The 23,038-nt window shown below is 54.8% G+C and overlaps 1 protein-coding gene and 1 long non-coding RNA gene across 3 annotated transcripts in view; both read left to right on the top strand.

The window, feature by feature from the left end:
* The window catches only part of PFKFB3 (6-phosphofructo-2-kinase/fructose-2,6-biphosphatase 3), a 72,925-nt gene that overhangs the window by 3,302 nt on the left and 46,585 nt on the right, over positions 1-23,038 (top strand). The window lies entirely within an intron of this gene.
* On the top strand, positions 9,525-14,833 carry LOC105858233 (uncharacterized). 2 transcript variants are annotated; one of them, XR_012914865.1, is made up of 3 exons: positions 9,525-9,718; positions 11,196-11,358; positions 13,721-14,833. It is a non-coding gene; the product is annotated as an uncharacterized LOC105858233 (long non-coding RNA). The 2 variants fall into 2 exon arrangements; XR_001148050.3 differs by lacking the exon at positions 9,525-9,718 and adding an exon at positions 9,725-9,981.

Genomic DNA, 23,038 nt, shown 5'->3' with positions numbered 1-23,038 from the left:
GACCTGCCCCCCCACCCCATGTTCTGCCTGGGGGTGCGGTCTGGGTAATGCCAGAGCCTCGGGGCTTCTTCTTCCTTTTTTTTTTTTTTTTGAGACAGAGTCTCACTCTGTTGCCCAGGCTAGAGTGAGTGCCGTGGCGTCAGCCTCGCTCACAGCAACCTCAAACTCCTGGGCTCAAGCGATCCTCCTGCCTCAGCCTCCCGAGTAGCTGGGACTATAGGCATGCGCCACCATGCCCGGCTAATTTTTTCTATATATGTATTAGTTGGCCAATTCATTTCTTTCTATTTATAGTAGAGACGGGGTCTTGCTCTTGCTCAGGCTGGTTTCGAACTCCTGACCTCGAGCAATCCGCTCGCCTCAGGCTCCCAGAGAGCTAGGATTACAGGCGTGAGCCACTGTGCCCGGCCAGCCTCGGGGCTTCTTATACCACCTGCCCCTTCCCCCAGCCCCCAGCACCTCGGCTTCCAGGAGACCTCGAGTGGACACCATCCACATTCTGAAACACTGTGGTTGGGCTTGAAGACAGTCTGCAGAGAGTTCTGGAAGCCACTCAAGCACAGGCGTGGTTGGAGGAAGCGTTGGGGAGAGTTGGGAACCTGTACGAGGATGCCGTGGTGTCGGGCAAGAATCAGGTTCCTGACAGGTCCCCCTGCTCCAGGCACCAGCTGGGCAATCTCAAGGTGGCCACTGAAGAGCGCTTGGCCTCAGTTTACCCATCTGTCAAAGAAGGTTCCCTCCAGCTCTAATTCTGAGAATGGTGCTTCCCAATCGCTCAGGATGCTCGTCACAGACACTGCCCGAACTCCCTGGCTCGGTTGGCTGCAGGCAGCAAAAAGGGATTCCACCTGCACCTTTGTCCTCCGAAGACTTTGTCCTGAGCACCCCAGCCTGGGGCCTCCCGAATCTCCAGGCTTTCAGGCAAGTGGCAAATGCAGAGGCCACAGCCCTGGATTCCGCAGCCAGTGTGCTCCTTTGGCTTTCATTCACGCACTGGAGTTTATGTCCAAAGGGCGGAGTCCGTGCTGGGATCCAAGCCCCTGGTGGCACATCGTACCTTCTGTCCTGCTGGGACGATAGCCCGGCACCCCCTGTCTCTGCTGTCGACCACCCTTGTCACCAGTCTGCGGCTCCTTCAGGTGGCTCCCAGGCAAGGAATCCTTCAGGTTGTCTAGTGGCACATCCTGCGGTACCTCAGGACAGAATGACTGTGCGCCTCCAGGAAGGCGGGAGGAAGCAATCTAGTTAATTTGTTGCAAAAGTTAAAAGACCCAGTGTTTTCTTTGTAGGTTTGATTGGAGGCAACTTGCAAAATGCAGAAAACGATAACAAGAACACAATGCTTGCTTATCTTCTCAGGACCTGCAGGGGAGCAGATCCAGGATTTCCTGCTGGGCACAGGACAGGGAGAGGGGACGGAAGAGGACAGCCTCTATCTGTGGACACCATCCCCCTCCCTGCAGCCCACACACAGCGTGTGCGGCTCCTGGTGGCCAGGCTCTGAGCAGAGGGGCCCGGCTCTGGGGACATCTGAGGTCCTGGCTGGGGCAGCCAAGGGTCACCTGAAGAGCAGAGGGGTTTGGTTTTGCTGCCACTTCCTGGAGCAGCCTCCCGAGTGCACGCCGGAAGGCACTCTGACGTTGCAGTTCGGCAAACGCGCTCCCCCGGCCGGGGTTTCAACACTCGATTGTCAGAAAGAGCCTCCTCGTGCCCCTGTCCTCGGCCACATGGACGCTAAGCACATTTTCTAGAGGGAGTGGCCCCTTGCATTGGCACCTGTCCCTTCATGTGCCACCTGTGCTCGTGAGGTGACACCTGTGCTCTAATTTCTTAGAGTGGACCTGGACTGGCGTTTTGACCGTCTGCTCGGGGCACTGAGCCCTGGTGATCAGATTCTGGAAGTCCTCGCAGAGGCTCAGGAGTGGAGGTCACAGGAGTGGAGGGAGGTTTAATGGGTCAGTGGCTGACGAGCAGGAGGTGGGGGGGGAAGTGGGAGGAAGGAGTGGCCCCGGCGTGAGCGAGACCCATTTGCTACCGTGGGACTAGGGAGGGGCCCGCCCGAGCAGATGCTGGCTCACAGCATCGGCAGAGAAGCATCGTTCTCGGAAGGACGGAACCAGACCCCCGCGGCTCTTGTTCCCGGCCGCACATCGGATTAACTGACGCCCCGGGACTCTATTTAATACTCTGGCTTGATGCCCAGGCAAAAAGTGTCATGAAACAATACTTATCCTTAGGCGATAGGGCGCACCGCTGATGTTTTCTAGTCTGTTCCATTTCATTGAAGAAAGATTCTGGTCCTGTTCCAGCAGATGGATTTCAAGGCCACTAATGGGTGGCAACCCACATTTTTTAACCTGCTGTTCCGGGCACGGCTCGTACTGCAGAGGCTGGGGCCAGACACCTCGCCGCCCAGGCTGCCCCGCGGGTGGGCCCTGGGTGAGACTCAGGTCCCAAGAGACGAAGAGGGGCCTCTTGAACACTGCTGCAGGGCCCTGGCCCTGCTTGGGGCTTTGTGAGCCAGGCATGGGGGAAGAAGAGCCTGGGTAAGAGGCCAAGAGGCACCACCCTAACCAGCCAGCCACCCGCAAAGGGCTAGATTTCTCTGGGACATTCACAAAAGGAACTGATAAAGAGAGGCTATGGATGTGGTAGCTGAGGAAATTTAGCAGAAAAGCAGGAGACATAATTGGAGCCGACCCTGGTCTGTGATGTCACTGGAGTCACTTCCACAAGCCTTGCAGTCCTCTGCAAATACTCACCGAATGCCCAGTGGCCCAGGCGTGGAGACTGCGTTCTGCAGGGAAGGCGGAGGGCTAGCAGCTGAGCAAGTGACAGGCAGAGTGCTGGCGGGGGGTGGAGGGGGGGTAGGGAGGAGGGTGCCAGGGGTGGGGAGGATTGCTGCTGCAGACAGGGAGGTCCCTGCCAGGGGACATTAGGGCAGAGATCCACAGGAGGGAGGGAGTGGGTGGCGCTGACAGCTCAGGAAGCGCAAGGCGAAGTCCCTGTGTTTGGGGCCAGGCACTGGGGAAACCCCTGAGGCCCTGCAAAGCTGCAGCAGGGAGCCTGGGAGCCCGAGGGGTGGCGGGTGTCAGCGTAGGCTAGGCAAGGGCGGTGTGGGTCCCCACGGTTGTGGCCCCTGGAGGGTTTTAGTGGAGGTGTGGCCCAAATGAACTGGGGAGGCAGCTGCTCTCCCGAGAGTAGACTGGATGTGCCAGGTGAAGCAGGCAGGCCGGGCGGGAGTCTCTGGGTGTCTTGCAGGTGGGCGGTGACAGAGCCTGAGATTGGGGGACGTTGGAGGAGGCTGGATCTGAATATATTTAGGAGACGGAGAAGGCGGGATCTGCCCATGTGGGGCAGCAAGAGTGAATCACCGATGCCTCCCACAGCTGCCTTCTGTCTGAGCCGTGGGTGCCGCCAGCCGCAGGGAACAGCCAGGTGGGCCGCAGGGGGCCAGGCGGAGCCGGGGCTGCAAGAGCAGCAGCTGATTCCTCCAGGGCTCTTCTTTCGTGGACGCCTTGAGCAGCCCACGAGGTCAAGGGTGACCTCCCTGAGCAGTTTTGTGTCTGCCCGTGGTCCAAAAGGATGGGGGACTCAGTAGGCAGCCTTCCAGAAAGGTCCGCTGTGCTCTGGGTCAACCCCTAGACAGACCTCTGTTAAGAAGCAGCGGGCTTTCCGGATCAGGGCCGACGCCCAGCAGCTCCTAACGTTTCCGAGTGGCTGACGCGTGGCCACGGGGCATGGCACCCTCCAAGCTGGAGGGGAGCAGCTATGAGCTTTGCCCCGTTCCCAGTGCGTCCACGTAAGTCAGGTCCGATGACCAACTAAATTTCTGTCCTTTCCTCGGTTTCCACAAAGAGCGAGGGGCTCCGTGGTGAGGGGAAGGATAAAACCCCATTCCAGGAAGGCTTCCTGAATGAACAGACCCAGCCCAGCCCCCTGCTGACCAAGGTAGCCTCCAGCCAGGTGACCAGCTCTTCCTGTTTTGCCCAGACTGCCCTGGTTTCAACCTCAAAAGTCAGGTCACCCCCATCGCCAGCCAGCCCTTGCACCCCAGCCTTGATGACAGCTGGATGACTGCATCTTAGAGAAATGGGTTTAAAAATCTCATTCATAGGCTGGGCGTGGTGGTTCACGCCTGTCATCCTAGCACTCTGGGAGGCCGAGGTGGGCGGATCACTCGAGGTCAAGAGTTCGAGACCAGCCTGAGCAAGAGCGAGACCCCGTCTCTACTAAAAATAGAAAGAAATTAGCTGGATGACTAAAAATATATAGAAAAAATTAGCCGGGCATGGTGGCGCATGCCTATAGTCCCAGCTACCTGGGAGGCTGAGGCAGGAGGATCGCTTGAGCCCAGGAGTTTGAGGTTGCTGTGAGCTAGGCTGACGCCACGGCACTCACTCTAGCCTGGGCAACAGAGTGAGACTCTGTCTCAACAAACAAACAAACAAAAAACTCATTAATGTTTGAACATAAAAAGAAAGAAGAAGAAAGTTAATTTTATGGCCCTGGGCTACTGGCTTGAAATTACAGAAGATGTTTTTCAAAGCAGTTTCACCAAACAGACTTCATAGATAATTGAAAGCAGAATTTTACTACCAACGAACGGGCTGCCGTAGTCACTGCAAAGGGATCTCAACCTGCACATGGCCTGTTTCTCTGGCGAACAATCTAAACTCCAACGCCATCCCTTTGCAATAAGAATAAGTCAGTCCGCACTCTACCAAGAACCACTTTTGCCACTGTTACATTGTTTCCCGTGGCCTGGATGTACAGGGAGAACTACACGGAACCGACTTCAAGGTGAAATCATGTTTTCTAGGATTCTAGAAAAGCCTTTTCATTTAAAGTCACTTGAACGAAGCAAAAGGTCATGTTGTCACTACTGCTCTATAGGAAATTGGTTTCTTAACTGTGTGAAACTTTAAGGAATACATTTCAGAATGAGTAATAAGTAATACATGGCATAACAGTGAATCCTAATCCACATTATGGGAGAACCGGCTCTTTAGCATGCGAGCAGTCCTTTGTTTCTCTTCGGCTGTGCTCTTTTCTCTAGCTTCGATTAGAGATAACTGAATGACTGGTGAAAACTGCTAAAAATCAGGCAGTGTGCACCAAAAGGAAATAAAGAAATCTGACCTCTTTAGTGATCAGGAATATGCAGATCGAGACCACAGTGAGGGACACATTTCAACGCTATGTGGCTGGCATAGATGAAGAAGTCTCATAGTTTTAAATGTCAGAGGGAATGTGGATCACAAAAGTCCCTTATACATGGCTGGTGGGAGTGTGGATGGGTACAATCGCCTTGGAGACAGTTTGGCATTATCTTGTAAAGTTGAAATCCACATACTCTAAACCAGCAATACCATTCCTAGTGTCACAGAGAGGAACTGATGTTCACACAGTTGTGCTTATGTGTTTATGGCAGTCTCATAGGAAAACGTTTAAGCAACCCAAACGCACTTGGACAGGAAAATAAATAATTCTTCGTATATTCATAGCAGGAAATATTTATACAGCAGTCAAAATGGGCTACACTCAAATGTTGTTTGAGTGTACTCTCAATATTGTTGATGACTAAAATAATTCCAAAAAAATAGGTACAGTAAGATACTTTTTAATAAAATTAAAACAACTGAAATGAAACAATATGCTTGTTAGGGATACATATATAATAAAACTATATATTTTTTTATAAGATTCAGGGTAATGGTTACTTTTCTTTGGAGGGAGGCAGGAACAGGTCATGGGGGTACAGTAACTTAGTGTCAGGAATTCAGATGCCAGTTGGCTGATGGAGTCATAGTTGTCTGTTATATTATTGAAACAAACAAATAAACACAAAAGAGGCTCATGCACGGCTCAGGTACAAGAGCATGAGATGAACCAAGAATTATAGTTACTGAAACTTTCTACACCTGAGGTCCAGAAAGCTAGAAGGAAGAGGAGTTCCCCCACCTGCTTGTTAAAAAAAACAAAAAAACCAGCAGTTCCCAAACCCGTATGTTTGCATGGCTTATAAAATAGCTTTAATACAAGCAGATTGCCACACGTCATCAAAACCTAAAATCCATTTTTTTGGTTTTAAGTTCTTGTTTCCATTATTATTACCAATTATATTTAAGTCTTAGCCAAGAAATGAAATTATTTGGAGAGTCTATTTTCCAAAAAGCCGAGTAAGGCCTATTAATTAATAGGTCCTTAAAGGTAGACAACCTGATTAAAGAGACAGGACTATGAATGCAAGGTGTGACCCCAGATGGGAGCCAGAATGTTTCAGGGACCAATGGTGAAGTTGATTTGGAGTCTGTATGGTACTGGAGTTAACTTCTTGATTGTGGTGGTCACGCTGTGATTATGAATGTAAGACAGCATCTTTACCTTATCTTGCTTTACCTCTTGGCTGCTGTGAATAATGTTGCTATGAACATGGATGTGCAGATATCTTTTCGAGACCTTCAATTCTTTTGGATAAATACCCAGAATAATCCTTTATGCAACAGTTTTGGCATCTGTTGATGATGCTTGACTGAAACACTGATTACAATGGTGGTTATGAAAGGGCAATTCGCTGTTTCCATCATTCTTCAACATTTATTAGTTGTCGTTCTTTTGTACAGGAGCACTCTCCTGCTTGTCCTCCCCTTCACTTGTTTGAATTTCATTATTATTGTTAGTAGTAGTAATAGTATCATTATGGACTCAGGGATTTTTAAAACTATTATTGCCCGTGTTATCATCTATTCCTGGCATGATTCATTTGATGCTCAAATTGTTCCAAACTTGGCTGACAGCCCTTTCAGGAAGGCTGCTGTGTACTTTTGACACACCCCAACTGCTTTTTTAATTTTAGCGACAGGGAATTGCTCTGTCACTCAGGCTGGAGTGCAGTGATGTGATCATAACTCACTGCAGCCTAGAACTTCTGGGCTCAAGTGATCCACCCACCTGAGCCTTCTGGGTAGCTGGGATTATAAACTCACACCACTACACCCGGCCAATTTTTAATTTTTAAAAATTTTTTGTAGAGACAGGGCCTTGCTATGTTGCCAAGGGTGTTCTCAAACCCCTGGCCTCAAGCAATCCTCCCTCCTTGGTATCTGAAAGTGCTGGGATTATAGGTGTGAGCCACTGTGCCTGGTCCCCATACATTTTGAGCTCGTCCTTACCGTGTTTCTCCGAAAATAAGACCTCCCCATAAAATAAGCCCTAGCAGGATTTCTTTTTTTTTTATTTTATTTTTCTTTCTTCATCATAACCACAATGAACCTAGCAGGATTTCTAAGCATTTGGGCAATATAAGCCCTACCCCAAAAATAAGACCTAGTGATGGGCGTGGCTGCGCAGCGCATCTGCACAACCCATGCATTTTGTCACTGAGCGGGAAAGAAGACGAGCAGCCCTTCTCATCTGCCCCGTCGTGACAGCTGCTAGCCCAGAGGTGACCGGAAAGGTGCGGGCAGCCCCACCAACAAGGTCGGCTCCCCCTGTCGGGTCCGGGCCACCCTGTGCGTGCTGCGAGCTGAGGCTTTGAGGAGGAAGTCTCCTCGGTGAAGTGAGGAGCAGGACGCTCCGCTTTAGGTATTGTGTGTCCCCAGGGGGAAGAAGGAACGCTGTGGCTGCCATTTTACTCAGCACCGTGGGCCTCCCTCACCCCCCACAAACACCAGGGGACAGGGGAAAAGCTTCAGCAAGCAGTCTCCTACTGAGCCCAGAGAGATCATTTCTGCTCCACTGTGCAGCTCTGACCCAGTGCTCACTGGATCTCTGATAGATAAGCCAGCCCTGCTCCTTTAATGAGAACTCTGTGGCTCCACATGAGAGATTGGGGCCGATGGTTCTAAAGGAAATAGAGTCGTAAGAAATTCAGGATGGAATTCGGGGTTTGGAGAGTGATGATGATGTTCCAGAAGAAGACGACTTAACTCTTATTTGAATAAATGTAGATTGCTGAACCGTCCTTAAAAAAAATAACACATCTCCTGAAAATAAGCCCTAGGGTGTCTTCTTGAGGAAAAATAAATTTAAGACCCTGGCTTGTTTTCAGGGAAACACGGTACTTCCTGGCATCCCCAGATGTCCCAGGCTTGTCCTGTACTTCCTAATTTCAGCCTTGGCATTAGCCATTCGCCCAAGGAACCCTGTCCCTTTTAGTGTAGACCAGTAGTGAGAAGTGTCAACGGAAAAAAGCCAACTCTGCAAAATAATTTTAAAGAGATTTACTCTGAGCCAAATTTGAGGACCATGACCCAGAGTCACTGCCAAGAGGCCTTGGGCAAGTGGACTCGCTGTGGCTGGGTTATAGTTTGGTTTTTATACAGTTTAGAGACAAGGGTTATGGGTAAAGCCATTTCAATGTGTGGGAGGCATACATTGGTTTGGCCCAAAAAGGAGGGCCATCTCGGAGCAGGGGCTTACAGGTTATAGGTGGGTTTAAAGATTCCCTAGATTGTAATTGGCTAAAGACATGAAGCTTTGTCTAAAGAAAGTTTTAACATAAACTGTTTATCAGAGATAAGCCACCATTTGTTGCAAATTGAAGGCCTGCAGGTTTGTCTTGCATACCCTTAGGCCTGTTAATGGGTTATAAAGGAAGTCTTTAAGAATGGAGTGGGGGGGCATGATAAGGCCTGTCTGACCTCCCTCCTCTTGGCAGGCAACTTTGCCCTTGAATATTCTTCTGGCCACGAGGGGGTCCATTTAGTCAGCCCTGCTTCTTGCTAGCGAGGTATCTTAGGGCCTTTTCAGTGCACAGAGCTCGGAAACAGTTATTTTTTAAGACATAAAATTCACCCTGATCGCTCTTATTCCAGTCCAACACCCGTCCTCCCCTTGCCCCATTCGTATCTTCTATGTGCTTTTTCTGTGTTTCCCCCCGGGGGAATGTCGTCTTCATCTTGAATCTCCTTTGCTCCTGGCGGTATTAATGATAAAAATAAAGCTCCTCAAGGTAACGGCTGCCCCCGCGGGTGGCGGCCCCGTGCAGGAGGGGCTCCCCGGGCTTTGGAAACATGTGCATGGGCAGGAGGGCCTGCAAGGAAATACCACCAGGAATGTTTTACGTGACATCTTTCCAGTCACCGCGCAGGAGCTAACAAGTTAACAACAATACTAAGTTGTTGTTGTTGTTGTTCTAAGCCAGGCCGCCCACCCTCTGCAGACCGACCCCCAGCTCCGCAGTCCCACCCGTTCCTCCTGGAGCCGGGAGCTCAGGGAGGCGCCCGGCCGGACGCGAGCCAGCTCTGAGGCCGGAGCGGCCCAGCCCGGTAACCCCTGACTACGGCGTCCCAGCCCGCCGGGCGGCGACGGCGCCCTGGGGTTACGCGCGTGCGCGGAACGTCCCAGCGGGGTCACCCAGGGACTCGGGGGAGGCGGGGCAGCGGGGGCGGGGCGTGGCGGACGCCCGCGCGGATTGGCTGCGGCGCGCGGCGCACGAGTCGGTCAGCGTGCGCCCCGCCCCGCCCAGGCCGCCCGGCACGCCGCGTTCACGTGCGCCGCCGCGCGCCGCCCCCGGCGTGCCCCGCGCCGCCCCAGCCTGCCCCGCGCGTGCCTGCGCGGCGCGTGAGCGCGGCGTGGGCCCGGCGCTCTCCCCGCGAGCCTTCCCCGCCCGCGCCCCGTGCGCCGCCGCTGCCTTCCCGGCCGAGGGTGTTTTCCCAGGACGCCCGGGAGCGGCTGTGCTTTGTAAACGCGCCAGAGGAAATCGGACGGGAAGGTGTTTTTTTTTTTCCGGATACCGGGGCGGGGCGGGCGCGCCAGCCGCACGCAGAAGGGGAAAACCACGCGGGCCGCGCTTTTAAAAATATGCGGTGGACCTGGGAGGTTGCGTAAGGGCACGCCGTGTTTTTGTCTTTGTCTTTGCGAGAAAGCAGAACGCGGTGCCGAACCCGCGCGCGGCTCGGGGACGCGGCGTTCCACCTGGCTCCCATGGAAACAGCGCCCCGAATCCGCGGCGGCCCCCAGGTGACGACAGCACAGGTGCTGCCTCCCGGGTGTTGGCCCTCTGAGGGCTCCGCGCCCTCCTAGCCCCTCCTAGCCCCTGCTGCGTGGTCCAGACCTACCCCCCCCCCAGGGCCCTACAAAGCACCGGGTCTGTGGCTGAGGCCGAGTATTTTTCCTAAGAGGGCCTGCCCGGAGTGAGCTTGGGGAGGGTGACTTAGCTGGTGAAGTGTCAGGCAAGAAGTCACAGCACGCGTGTTGGAGAACTGGGGGTGTTTACTCTAGAAGGACTGACAGGGCACTCGACCCCTGCTTGCAAGTGTGTTTGGAAGTCTGTCTCTCCTGCGAACAAGGAGGTTAACTGGCTGGTCCCCTGCTGCCTCCGGACGAAAAGAGACTTTCACGGGAGGCAGGGTTCAGGTTAATTACAGATAAGGGTTAGAGGTGAACAGGTTAGGGTGTGTGGAGTTTTCTCCAGAAGTCAGGTACAGCTGAGTGTTTACATAATGTTAGCGAGAGCATGGTGGAGCTAAGATGCAAATGCTCTGTCTGCCAGCAGACTCCAAAGCCCTTCCCCCCCTTTTTTCTTTTTCTTTTTTTTTTTTTTGAAGAGGCAGTTGATCTTTTGTTCCCAGGCTGGCGTGCATTGGCTGGATCACGAATTCCTTGGCTCAAGTAATACTCCTGCCTCAGCCTCCTGAGTAGCTGAGGCTATAAGTGCAAGCTTTCAGGCCCAGCTAATTTTTTAAAATATTACTTTTTTTGTAGGATGGGGATCTTGCCATGTTGCCCAGGCTGACCACAAACTCCTGGCTTTAAGGAATCCTCCCTCCCACCTTGGCCTCCCAAAGCACTGGGATTACAGGTGGAAAATGCATGTATTTTCATGGAACGGGTTACTTTGTGAATAATGATACTGCCATTATTTACAAAGTAACAGAGGGTTTCTCCATTGATCAATTGCTTTGGACTAGAGGGTTTGTCTAACCCTGTTTGGTGTTGTCACTGACTGCCTACCACAGGTGAAGAGGGACATTGGTCCCTGGCCAGAGGAGGATGCCAGGACAACTCTGGGATGTAGGAGCCCCCCCCCCCCCAATCTCACCAGCAAGTCAGGTCTTCAGTAGTGCATGTGTCTGATCCATTGTCCCTACAGGTGCCCTTGAACTTGTTAAAAGAACAATCGTGACTTTGGGTTTATCACATGTGGTCACAGTATCTCACTGCCACCCATCTTTCCCATTTCCTCCTAGCCCTTTTTTTTGGTCAAATCTGGCAGTCCTTCCCCTTCCACTCCATATGCCTGGACCAAGCTAGAAGTGGGGCCCACACAGGAAGGGCTGAGGACTGGAGGAGTAACTTCAACCCTGACCAGTACATTTCAGCTGTCCAGGCAACACCAGATATGGTGCCCTGGTAAGTCAGAAGGGAAGTGTCAGTGCTGGTCCCATTCAGCTCTGTGGCCCCCAGTGTCATATTCCAGATGCCAAGTCTGTAGCAAGATGGTCCAATTATTGCCACCATTCACTTGTGTATGAGTTTAATGGGCCAGAAATACAAGGATGGGATGGGCAGCAGCAGGTGCTCAGTGTTCTTGCAGATCTGCTTGAGCCTGTGGGCGTGGGGGTGGGATTAGGCAGTCTCTGTGGTCTGGCTTGCTGTCCAAGAAACTTCCACATCATCCACCAGTACAGCCTCCCAGAGTGGTCCCTAGTGTCTCCCTAAAAGTCCTCGAACAAAGTTCCCCCCTCATACTTCCTTGCCACAGTGGATCTGCTTGGGGGGCAGGTGCATTTGGGGGGGGGGAAGCATGTTTTCTGTTTTTTGGATTGTAATGGGGTCTCTGGTGGCTGCAGGCAGGGTGGGATCTTAATTTTAGTGAGCAAAGGGATCCAGGCGCTCAGAACCGGGCCACCATGCAATTGTGTGGGGAGGGGTAAGAGGCAGGCATTACCAATAAATGCAGAGTAGACCTGTTTTCGCAGGATATTTGACTGCGATCTTGGGCCTTAGGGGTGATCCTCAGGTGAGATGGGATGAACTTGCCCCTGAGGACTGGTGGGCGGGGGAAGAACAGGAGAACGTGCCCAGTACTGTCTGAGAATTCAGCAACACTGTTTGCTGCAGTCTGTAGGAGGCTTACAAATGTGCAGAGTCTGTGGCACTAAAAATTTGGCACTCTCCAAATGTTTATGCCGCAGGGTGAAATCCCAGAAGGATCAGAGGCCCAAGGAAGGACTGGGTCCTTCCTGACTCCCAGGTTTACATTTTTATAATGTTTTTATTTCTTGGATGTGCATTTCCTTAAACCTTTCCCAACCTCTTTTAGGTTCTGGGTCTAGGATACTGAGAGGACTGACTGGGAGTACGTGGAATTTGCTTTCTTGAAAGACTTATATTCTGTATTTATAGTTACTTTAAATTAGTAACATTTTGGGTCTCTTTTTTGCATTGAATCTCTTGGACTTGTGTTTATGGTTACTGTGGAGTGGGAGGTGGGCATGGGAGGGCGTGCCTGGCGCCCACCCCGTGGTTCTTTAATGAAGAGACCATGGTTTTACTTTTAAGCAAAAGAACCTTGTTTACCCTTTACCAGAGGCCCAGAAATAGATGTTTAATCCCAAAATGGCAGGGGTAAGGTCAAGGGTGTTGTGCCTAGAAGCAATTTAAAAACCTCTAGCTTGACTAGTCACCTTATCTCAGTGATTTATTGGATTGTTTACTAATCTGGAAATTAGACTACCTACTGCTGGAACACTGAAGAAGTCACCTTCCAGACTCACTCCTTCCCCCACCCCTTCTTAATGCGTTCTTGTGCCTCTAACAAATGAAGTACAGAATACATAAATGTAATTAAACTGGACTAGAAGCTTCTAGCCGCAAAAATCCTTGGGGCCGTTGAGGTGCAAATGGGAAGACGAGGAGCAAAAGTGCAGGGTGGAGACAGTGTAGGAGGTGGGTCCAGGGGAGGTCTGGCTGAGCTGAACCTCAAGGAGCTGGGTTGGGCCTCGGGAAGGAAGTGAGAGCTGTGCAGAAAGTGCTCTCAGCTCAGCCCCGGGAGATCCCAGATCCCAGTGAGCTCCTCTGATCTGGCAGCTGGGAAGGCAGAATGTGCCTGGGGTCCTTAGACCTCACAGGATCACCTTGGTTGCCTGGAGAAAATTACAGCTTTTGTTCTTTATTTTTAACCCCCCCTTTTTTTTTTTTTTGTGAGACAGAGTCTCACTTTGTTGCCCAAGCTAGAGTGAGTGCCATGGCGTCAGCCTAGCTCACAGCAACCTCAGACTCCTGGGCTCAAGCAATCCTGCTGCCTCAACCTCCCAAGTAGCTGGAACTACAGGCATTCGCCACCATGCCTGGCTAATTTTTTCTATATATATTAGTTGACCAATTAATTTCTTTCTATTTGTAGTAGAGACGGGGTCTCGCTCTTGCTCAGGCTGGTTTCGAACTCCTGACCTAGAACAATCCGCCCGCCTCAGCCTCCCAGAGTGCTAGGATTACCGGCGTGAGCCACTGCGCCCGGCCTTAACCCCTCTTTTAAAAGGTCTATTTTTATGTAAAGCTTTACCTTGTATGTAGCGCACCCGTGCAGTAGCATGTGTACGTAGTTTACAAATAGGTATCTTATTGAGGGTAGTAGTTTGTGATCAGAAAAGTACGGATACCTCAGCTCCAGGCCGTGGGGAGAAAGTGGGGAGGGGAGCGAGCGCCTCTTGAGCTTGGATCCTGGGCATCGTTTGGAGATGAAGTTCAAGTGCAAATTCTTGTTCCATAGGTCTGGGCTGGAGCCCGCAGTTCTGCTGTGGGAAGGCTGACTCAGAAAGCATGAGTTGGTGATTTCCCCCTTGTGCCACAGTACTCCATTTGGACTCTTAGTCATCGAGGGAAACCTGAAAACCACCGGGTGTCGGGGACAGATGCACTGACGTCTCCTCCGGGAACACCCTGCTGCTGTCCTGGAGACTGAGAAAGTCCCAGGCTCTGTTCCCATCAGGGCTGCATCCACTTCCTTGTGGCGGTTTGCTGCATGGTCTAGACGGCTTCAGCCACTGCAGGGGAGCCGGGTGCTGGCGGAGCCAGAGGGACCAGGCTCTCCTGCAGGGGGTGGGGAGAGGGGAGGGCACAGGGGAAGCCAGGAAACCCTGCTGTTCCCCTTCTGCTGCCTGGGGTGGGGCAGACCTGTGCCCTGCCTGCCTTTCCTGGCCCCAGACTCTGGGCAGTCTGTCACTCGGTTGTAGGCTGCCCACTGCTTCCAGCGCGAACCGACCTTGGGAAAGCACATTTAAACACAGCTACTCAAAATTGCCACTCCACGGGGCTAGTATTCTTTTGATCGAGTTCCAAATGAGGAAACCGAGGCGCACTGAGTGGCTAAGTGGCATGTCTGAGATCACAGGGCCTGTGAGTGGCAAAGGCGGGCAATCTCTGACTTCGTGCTCACCTTTCTTTTTTAATAAGAACTGCCGCTGCTCGGAGAGTCCATGAGAGTTACTGGGCTTGAGTTTTTGAGACTTAAATTCTCATTCTTCAAATAAGTGTCTATAGTGTGTCCAGTTCTGCGTGAGAATTCAGAGATGGATGTGACACCGTCCCCAGCCTTAGGGAGTTCCTGGTCTGCGGAGGGGACAGATGAGTAAAGGTGCATTTACCTGCCGGTGGGTGCTGTGGGGGTGAAGCCGCATGACCCCACCCTGCCCCATGGTCTGAGAATGTTAACGGAAAGAGTGTCCAGGCTCAGCCCCGACGGGGCAGTAGCCCAGCTAGATACAGACCAAGGAGAGTTACCCGTGGGAGAATCGGAACACAAATATCAGGACCATTTCCTCAATAAAACCCAAGTAGAAAAGATGATAATACATCTGAACTGTAATAAAGATAATTCCAATTACTTATGCTTATTAAGTGTCACGTCTTCTTGGTGGATTGACCCATTCATCATCATGGAAAATGTCCCTCTTTAACCCAGGAAGAATTCTTTGTCCTGTAGTTTGCTGTTAATACAGCTGCTCATCGTGCTGTTGGTTAGTGTTTGCGTGGTGTGTTTTTTCTATCCTTGTACTTCTAACCTGTGTTTTTATGTTTAAAGTGGATTTCTTACAGTCAGGCTTGCTTTTTCTTTTTGACCAGCGTGACTGTGTCTTTTAATTAGAGTGTTTAGGCCATTTATATTTAATGTCATTATTAACTGTCTTCACACAAGAACCAAAAGCCCCTTGTCCCTCCTTATTCCCCAGAGGCGCAAAGAGGTGGGGGGAGAAGTGAGAGGGAAAGGCTTGTTCTTCCAGTCTGTTTTGAGCGGAGAGAGTCTGGGTTTAAGTTGGGCCTGTTCTTTCTAGAGATTTCCTGGGTAGATTGTTCCGCCCTCCCCATCCCTCACGCTGCATCCTAGCATGTAGGGTCTTGGCTGTTCCTTTCCGACCCCTTCCTGGCCTGAAAAAGCGCAGACTTCACCGTGACCCCTTATGACGACGGGGAGGGTGTCAGCTGACATGGGGTTTGCTCACGTCGGACACATCGTGTCCAGGGGGCCCTTGCGGTGGGAAGGGAGCGTGAGGAAGCCCTGGTCAAGCCCCAGAACACCAGAAAATTTCTAACCCCCACCTCACCCTAAAATGTACGGTTTGACACATCCTGTGGAAGAGGTTGGCCCTCCACCTGGGAAGGTGAGCATCTGCTTCTGTGTCTCTGCCATCCAGGTGAACCAGAGAGATTCCCCCAGGTAAGCATCTGAATGCCCTGTTGGCGGCATTGTCACTGGGCAGACCTCAGGGTTCCACCGCTAGGTTCCCAGATCTGTATCGAGATCCGGTGGTCCGTAGGAACGGGCTCCTTCCTGGTCGGGAGCCAGGAGAGGCCAGCACCCTAAACTGGAGCGTAAGGCTGAGGGTTTTGGTGACGGCCACCGGGATGTGGCCTCGGGTTGCCTTGTTAGATGTTAAGACATAGGCGGGTTCTTTTTTGTTTTGTTTTGAGACAGAGTCTCACTGTGTTGCCTGGGCTAGAGTGCCGTGGCATCAGCCTAGCTCACAGCAACCTCCAACTCCTGGGCTCAAGCGATCCTCCTGCCTCAGCCTCCCGAGTAGCTGGGACTACAGGCATGCGCCGCCATGCCCGGCTAAGTTTTTCTATATATATTTTTAGTTGGCCAATTAATTTCTTTCCATTTTATAGTAGAGACGGGGGTCTCACTCTTGCTCAGGCTGGTTTTGAACTCCTGACCTTGAGTGATCCGCCTGCCTCGGTCTCCCAGAGTGCTAGGATGACAGGCGTGAGCCACCGCGCCCGGCACAGGTGGGTTCTTTCGGAGTCTCCCTTGTGGGCAGGGGAAGGGGGATAAAAGCGTCTGTCTTAAAAGACCGAGGTTCTGAGGACAGGAACAAAACTAGCTCTTCCACCTGTGACAAATGCTAGGGACATCTGTCTCTGACTGAAAGCAGGCCACTCTGTAATAATCCGCTGTGTCTTCACCACTGTAAATCCTCATTAAGCCTCTTAGTACCACCCACGAGCTGGAGTCCCCTGGGGCGGCTCAGGTCTTCCCAGTGGCCCTTACACGAGATGCGTCCTCCCGCCTGGGGAGTCCTCTCCCAGCCCTCCAGGAGCCTTCCCTGACTTGGTGGGCGGAGTCGGAGCGTCGTCCTCCGTGCTGCTGTCCGCCCTTACACGCTTCCCCGCTTGTGGTCGTGTCTCCGCCAGCCGCCCACGAAAGGCCGAGGCGGTGTCTGGAGTCCTCCCGCTCCCGGTGCTGAGCACACGCCGTGCTCCCGCCCGCAGGGAGCACTCACTGAGCTGCCCGCGCCGGTCGCTGCTCTCGGGTACCCCGCCCAGCCACGTGTATTTGTAGCCCCGCTTCCGCGGAGGAGGGGTGCCAGGCCTGTGCCGGGTGCAGGAGCGAGACTCGAGCTCTGAAGAGGCTCGGAGTTCGGATGGGAACACGCACGTGCACACACATGCACATGCACACACGTGCACACCGCATGTATGCACTCACAGGAAAAGGCACAGACAGCAGCCTCGAGGTGGTGCAGGAAATAAAGCTACGGGCGCAGCGGGGGAGGGCCGTTAGTAGACGCAGCGCACAGGCGGGGAGCAGACAGAGGAAGAGGGACTCGGGAGGAGGGCTCCAGGTGCGCAGAGGTGGCCGGCAGGAAGGCACGTTTCGGGGAGAAGCAGATCGAGCGGACAGGGGCTGGGGGCGGGGGCAGAGGGCGTTCGGTGAAGACCGAGGAGGTTGAACGTGGTCTCAGAGGCGGTGGGGAGCCAGTGGTAGTTTCTGAACAGGAGAGAAATAGAACCAGAGTGGTGTTTTAGGAGCATGAGTGTTGGTGGCGTGCACAGTGGCCGGAACGGGGGCGGCTGGGGGCAGGGGTGGGAAGCAGTGACCTCGGGCAGGTGAGGCCCTGCACCGAGAGAGCAGGCACGAGAGCATGTAGATTGCATACATGAGAAACATGTGCAGTAGATTTGGTGGCTAACCAGATGTGAGGATCGGAGAAGCAAGTTCCAGTAAAGCGGTAATTCTCCCTCACCAGGCAGACCTTACTCCAGAGCCCCCACTCCCTCCGTTAGGCTCCGCGAGCCTCAGTTTCCTCATCTGCAGGGGGAGGGGGCTGATCTCTGGGGCTCACCCTGGTCTCCTAACCCAGACAGGCTGCTTCCTTCCCGCCGGGGCGCCGGCCTGTTTACTAGCAGAAGCCGAGTGAGCGCTGACCTTTCCCTGTCTGGCCACATAGCCCAGTTTCCTAATCCCGGGTAGGCGTTCTTAAGAGTCTTCAGTAAACAGTCAACAAGCTCCGTTCTGCACCTGCCTGGCCACGTCACGCCTGGCGGGCAGGGGACGCCGGCGTCCAGCTCCAGGTCCGGCTCGGGGACCCGGGGCTCGCAGGCAGGCGTGTTTACGCCCCCCGGACTGCTGAGACGCAGCAGGAACCGAGCGAAAGCCAGGGTGGGGCTGGGTGGCCCGGGATGAGGCCTGTCCTTGTCACTTCCCGCCAGAGGAGAGTGGGTGCTCAGGGCTTGGGCTATTGTCTTTCTGGTGCATTCCAGCCTCGGGGCTGCGGGGCCCCCTTCTGCGGCTGTGCCATGGGGTGCTCTAGGCGGGTTCCTTCAGTGTGAGAGCCGTGGGCCTCCTCGTGAGTAGCTCTGGTTTGTTTCTTTTCACTGGAGATTAAATCGCCCCCAGCTTCCCCCTCAAGCCCCAGTTTTGTCGCCTCTTTGGTTCCCGTACACGGGAGTGGGGAGAAATACCAGGTTGCAGTAAAAGGGCCACAAGGACCAGAACATTGTGAGATTTTGCCTCTCAGTTTTGCTCTGTCCTCTCTCTCTCTGTCTCTCTCTGTCTCTCTCCCCTGTCCGTCATGGCAATTTTTGGGGTGCATTCAGGTACACAGGGTGTTGGTGCAAATCCTGCCCTACGGGGCGCAGAGGGTGTGCCGAGCACGGACCCCAGCGTGTGTGTGCAGGAGCTCACGCGAGCTTAGGGACCCGGGCCGCCGTCACCGTCGTCATCATCCCTGTTTGACGGATGGCACAGCCGGTCGCTCCCTGGCCCCACGTCCCGCCCGGCGGGTGCCGGGGCAGCGGCAGGAACCCGGGCTCTCGTCCAGGAAACCGTTTTGTTCCTGTTTGTCTGGATCAACAAGAGACACAGTGGAGAAAGCAAAAACAAAACAAAACAACAACAAAAAAAACAAACCCCAAACTCAGCAGACCCAAGACAGCTCAGCGTGGAAACGCTGTCCCACGCTTGGCGGTGTGCATAGAGGAGGGCATGCAAGTGGCAATGGCACGGTCGGCCTCCGGAGTCACCTGAGAAATAAAAACTTAAAGTTTTTATTTTAAAACTTAAAATAAAAACTTAAATAAAACTTAAAGCCACAGGGAGACACTAGTGCACAGCTACTGCAGCCAGAGGGGCCGACAAGGAAAAGACCAAGTGCTGGCGAGGCCACGGGGTGCCGGGAACCCCGTCACTCTGGCAGACCGCTCGGTGGCGTTTACCAAAGTTGAGCGGAGGCACGCACACACGGGGACCCAGCACGCCCACGGAAGGCACGCGGAAGAATGTTCACGGCTCCTGAGAGCCCCGAGGTGGCAGCGACTCAGTGCCCCTTCAGCTGGGTAAATAGAGTGTGGAATGTCCCCTCGGCGGAACACGGCAGAACGGGGACAAGGAACGAATGGCAGCTGTGAGAGGCAACAGGGGGGAGGACCTTGCAGGCAGGGTGTGGGGTGACCGCAGCCAGCCCCGGTAGCGGTGACCCAGAGTTACAAACAGACGAGCCCACGGCGGGACTCGGGATCCCGGCCCCCTTGGGGGCTCCTGCAGGGGCCCCAGCTCTTGAGCCGGGCGGGGGTCGCACAGGTGTGCTCACCTGCGAGAACTGGCGAGCTGCGCATTGTGTGTCTAGTTCCGTCGCACGTCCATTTAAAAATGAATCGAGCGACAGGAAGGCTGGCTTCCAGTCCTGGCTGCCACCGACTTGTGAGTGACGACGCAGTGGAGTGTCCTGAACGCACTTTTCTGGAAGCCGACTGGGGGGGCCAGAGCACCCGCTGCCCACGCCGGCCCTGCGGGGAGGGGCGGCCCGTGCGGGCCCTGGGGTCCTCCTGAGGGCGCAATGTCCCGCTGAGCCCCGAGCTGTTCCCTCCTGGTTTCCCGTGTGGCACGCTTCTTAGCGTTGCAGTGAGCTCCTGCAGGTGGGCCTGGCCGGCTGCTTTCATTTTCCTCCCCGTGGGCGGGGTGGGGATTCAGACGCTCCTTGGTGACCGGACAGCGCCCACATCTCGGCGTGGTCTCTCGTCCGGTCACCTTCCTGCGCTTGGTAGAGCTCGAGAGCAGGCGCTGACGGGCGTCTAGGGCGGGCCGTGTGGAGCGTCGGGAACTGGGGGTAGGGTTTGCTGCTGAGAGCGGAGGGCGCCTGGGGGGGGTGCGGATGGCTGTGAGGCTGGACACGTGACGGTCGGCACGTGGGGGTGGACACGTGACGGTCGGCACATGGGGGGTGGATACGTGATGGCACCTGTGGGTGGACACGTGATGGTTGGCATGTGGGGGGGGTGGACATGTGATGGCATGTGGGGGTGGACACGTGACGGTCGGCACGTGGGGGTGGACACGTGATGGCACGTGGGGGTGGACACATGACGGTCGGCACGTGGGGGGTGGACATGTGATGGCACGTGGGGGTGGACACGTGATGGTCAGCACGTGGGGGGTGGACATGTGATGGCACGTGGGGGTGGACACGTGATGGTCGGCACGTGGGGGTGGACACGTGACAGTTGGCACGTGGGGGTGGACACGTGACGGTCGGCATGTGGGGTGGACATGTGATGGTCGGCACGTGGGGGTGGACACGTGACAGTCGGCACCTGTGGGTGGACACGTGATGGTTGGCATGGGGGGGGTGGACACGTGATGGTACGTGGGGTGGACACGTGATGGTCGGCACGTGGGGGGTGGACATGTGATGGCACGTGGGGGTGGACACGTGATGGTCGGCACGTGGGGGTGGACACGTGACAGTTGGCACGTGGGGGTGGACACGTGATGGCACGTAGGGGCGGGCACGTGACGGTCGGCATGTGGGGTGGACACGTGATGGTCGGCACCTGTGGGTGGACACGTGATGGTTGGCATGTGGGGGGGTGGACACGTGATGGTACGTGGGGTGGACACATGATGGTTGGCACGTGGGGGTGGACACGTGATGCTTGGCACGTGGGGCGGACTTGTGACGTTGGCATGTGGGGGTGGACAAATGGTTGTCACGTGGGGGTGGACACGTGATGGTTGGCATGTGGGGGGGTGGACACGTGATGGTACGTGGGGTGGACACATGATGGTCGGCACGTGGGGGTGGACACGTGATGCTTGGCATGTGGGGCGGACTTGTGACGTTGGCATGTGGGGGTGGACAAATGGTTGTCACGTGGGGGTGGACACGTGATGGTTGGCATGTGGGGGTGGACAAATGGTTGTCACGTGGGGGTGGACACGTGACAGCACATGAGGTGGACACGTGACGGTCAGCACGTGGGGGCGGTTACGTGATGGTTGGCTCGTGAGGTGGACATGTGATGGTCGGCACGTGAGGAGGGAGGCGTGGTGCGGATGGGGGGTGGACGGGAGGAGGGTGGTGCCGGCGCAGGGCTGCTGTGAAGCCCTCACACGGGAGGGCCAAGGTGCCCAGGGAAGCTCTGCAGCTGCCCGGGTTGTCCTGGTCCCAGCCCGGTGACAAGAGGGAACTTGAGGAATCTAGCACCCAGTGACTCCCGGGCCCTGGGGAGGGCCGCGTGTGGGCAGACCCCTGTGCGTCTGCGGTCCGATGGCTGTGGGCCCGCGCCCGGTTCTGCAGGTCCGTGCCGGTGTGCGGCATCGTCCGTCACCGCCCACTCATCCACGCGGCCACTCTCCGTGCGGCACCTGCCGTGTGCCAGGCCGGCTCTGGGCGTCAGGACACCCTCAGGGACGGACATCCCCAGAACTGTCTCTCGGGCTAGGCAGGAATGCATGCACGAGGAGAGGAACCAAGCGCGGAGGGCGCGGTGGGGAAGAGTCTTAGGAGGAAGGGCAGGACTGGCGGGCTGCGCCTTAAATCTTGGGGCCCGGAGGCCTGGCCGGGAGGGGACTCAGGTAATGGCAGGGAAGGGCGGGAACCAGCCCGGAGCTGGGGAAGCTCAGGCCGCGGAGAGTGGACAAGGCTTGCCCTGCGGGTCCCCCTCCTGCCCTCCGGTCCCATGTGGGGATCACTCCGGAACGCAGCCAGGTGTCATGCTTTCCTGGGGGTAGGGGTGGCGCCTTTGCCCTCAGTCCCGCCCGTCTGTGGGGTGAAGGGTTTGTGGCAGTTGGAGCCCCTCCGTCCCAGTGCAGGCTGGGGGGCGTTGGAGGGCAGAGGGCCCTCGGTGTGGCCTGCTTCCGCCTGCCCCTCTGCCCCAGCCAGCGCCCCGGCCCCTCTGCTCTGGAAACTGAGTCGGCCGAGCAGTGACGGGCTTGGATTGGGGGGGTCGGTCACCACCTGTGACGCTAACTGCCTTGGGTGGCAGTCCCCAGCCCCTGTTTCCTCCTCATTACCATGACAGCCTCTCCACCACCAGCGTCCTTGGGCGGCAATCTGAGACTGCTTTCTAGTCTCCAGAGTAGCGAGCGGGCCATCTACCTGGCTCCAGACTTCTAAAGAGCAGAGACCATCTGTTGGACCTGCCCAGCACAATGCCTGGTATATTCCATAATATGTCCCTGTTATTCATTTATTGGATGAAAATAAAAATAGCTAAAACTTGTCGAGTTCTGGTATCTTCCCTGTTTTTTTTTTTTAAGTTTTAAATTTTTTATTTTTTGAGACAGACTCTCACTCTGTCGCCCGGGCTAGAGTGAGTGCCATGGTGTCAGCCCAGCTCACAGCAACCTCAAACTCCTGGGCTCAAGCGATCCTCCTGCCTCAGCCTCCCCAGTAGCTGGGACCACAGGCATGCGCCACCAAGCCCAGCTAAGTTTTTCTATATATTTTTAGTTGGCCAATTAATTTCTTTCTATTTTTAGTAGTGACGGGGTCTTGCTCTCGCTCTCGCTCAGGCTGGTTTCGAACTCCTGAGCTCAAATGATCCGCCCACCTCGGCTTCCCAGAGTGCTGGGATTACAGGCGTGAGCCACCGCGCCCCGCCTTTCTTCCCTGTTTTATTGGTGGAGAAACTGGGGCACAGAGAGGTTAAGTGATTGGTCCGAGGTCACACAGCTAGGGAGTGAGTGGGGAAGCTGGAGTTTGAACCCCGGCAGTCTGGCTTCTCTCCTGGGAGAAGCAGCAAATGCAGGATACATCAGCAACAGCGTGTACGCAGCCGTGCCCTGCTGCTGCTTCCGGGCCGTTTGTCCAAATCCTTTATCCTTTGCTCAAGGCTTTCTGATCACTAATCGGTCAACAGTTTGTTCCCTTCTGTGCGGAAAGACCCACATGTACAAGAGAAGGAATGGGGCGTGGGGGGAGGCTGGGAAGTACCTCGCTCGGGCGGTTCCCCCGGCAAGCACCCCGGGAAGGAGCAGCAGGGCTTTTCCTTGGCCATGGGATGTTGCCGTCCGTGGGGGTAGCCAAAG

Source organism: Microcebus murinus, chromosome 25 (assembly GCF_040939455.1).
Source record: "Microcebus murinus isolate Inina chromosome 25, M.murinus_Inina_mat1.0, whole genome shotgun sequence".
Lineage (NCBI taxonomy): Eukaryota > Metazoa > Chordata > Mammalia > Primates > Cheirogaleidae > Microcebus > Microcebus murinus.
This window is presented reverse-complemented; position numbering and strand designations above follow the sequence as displayed.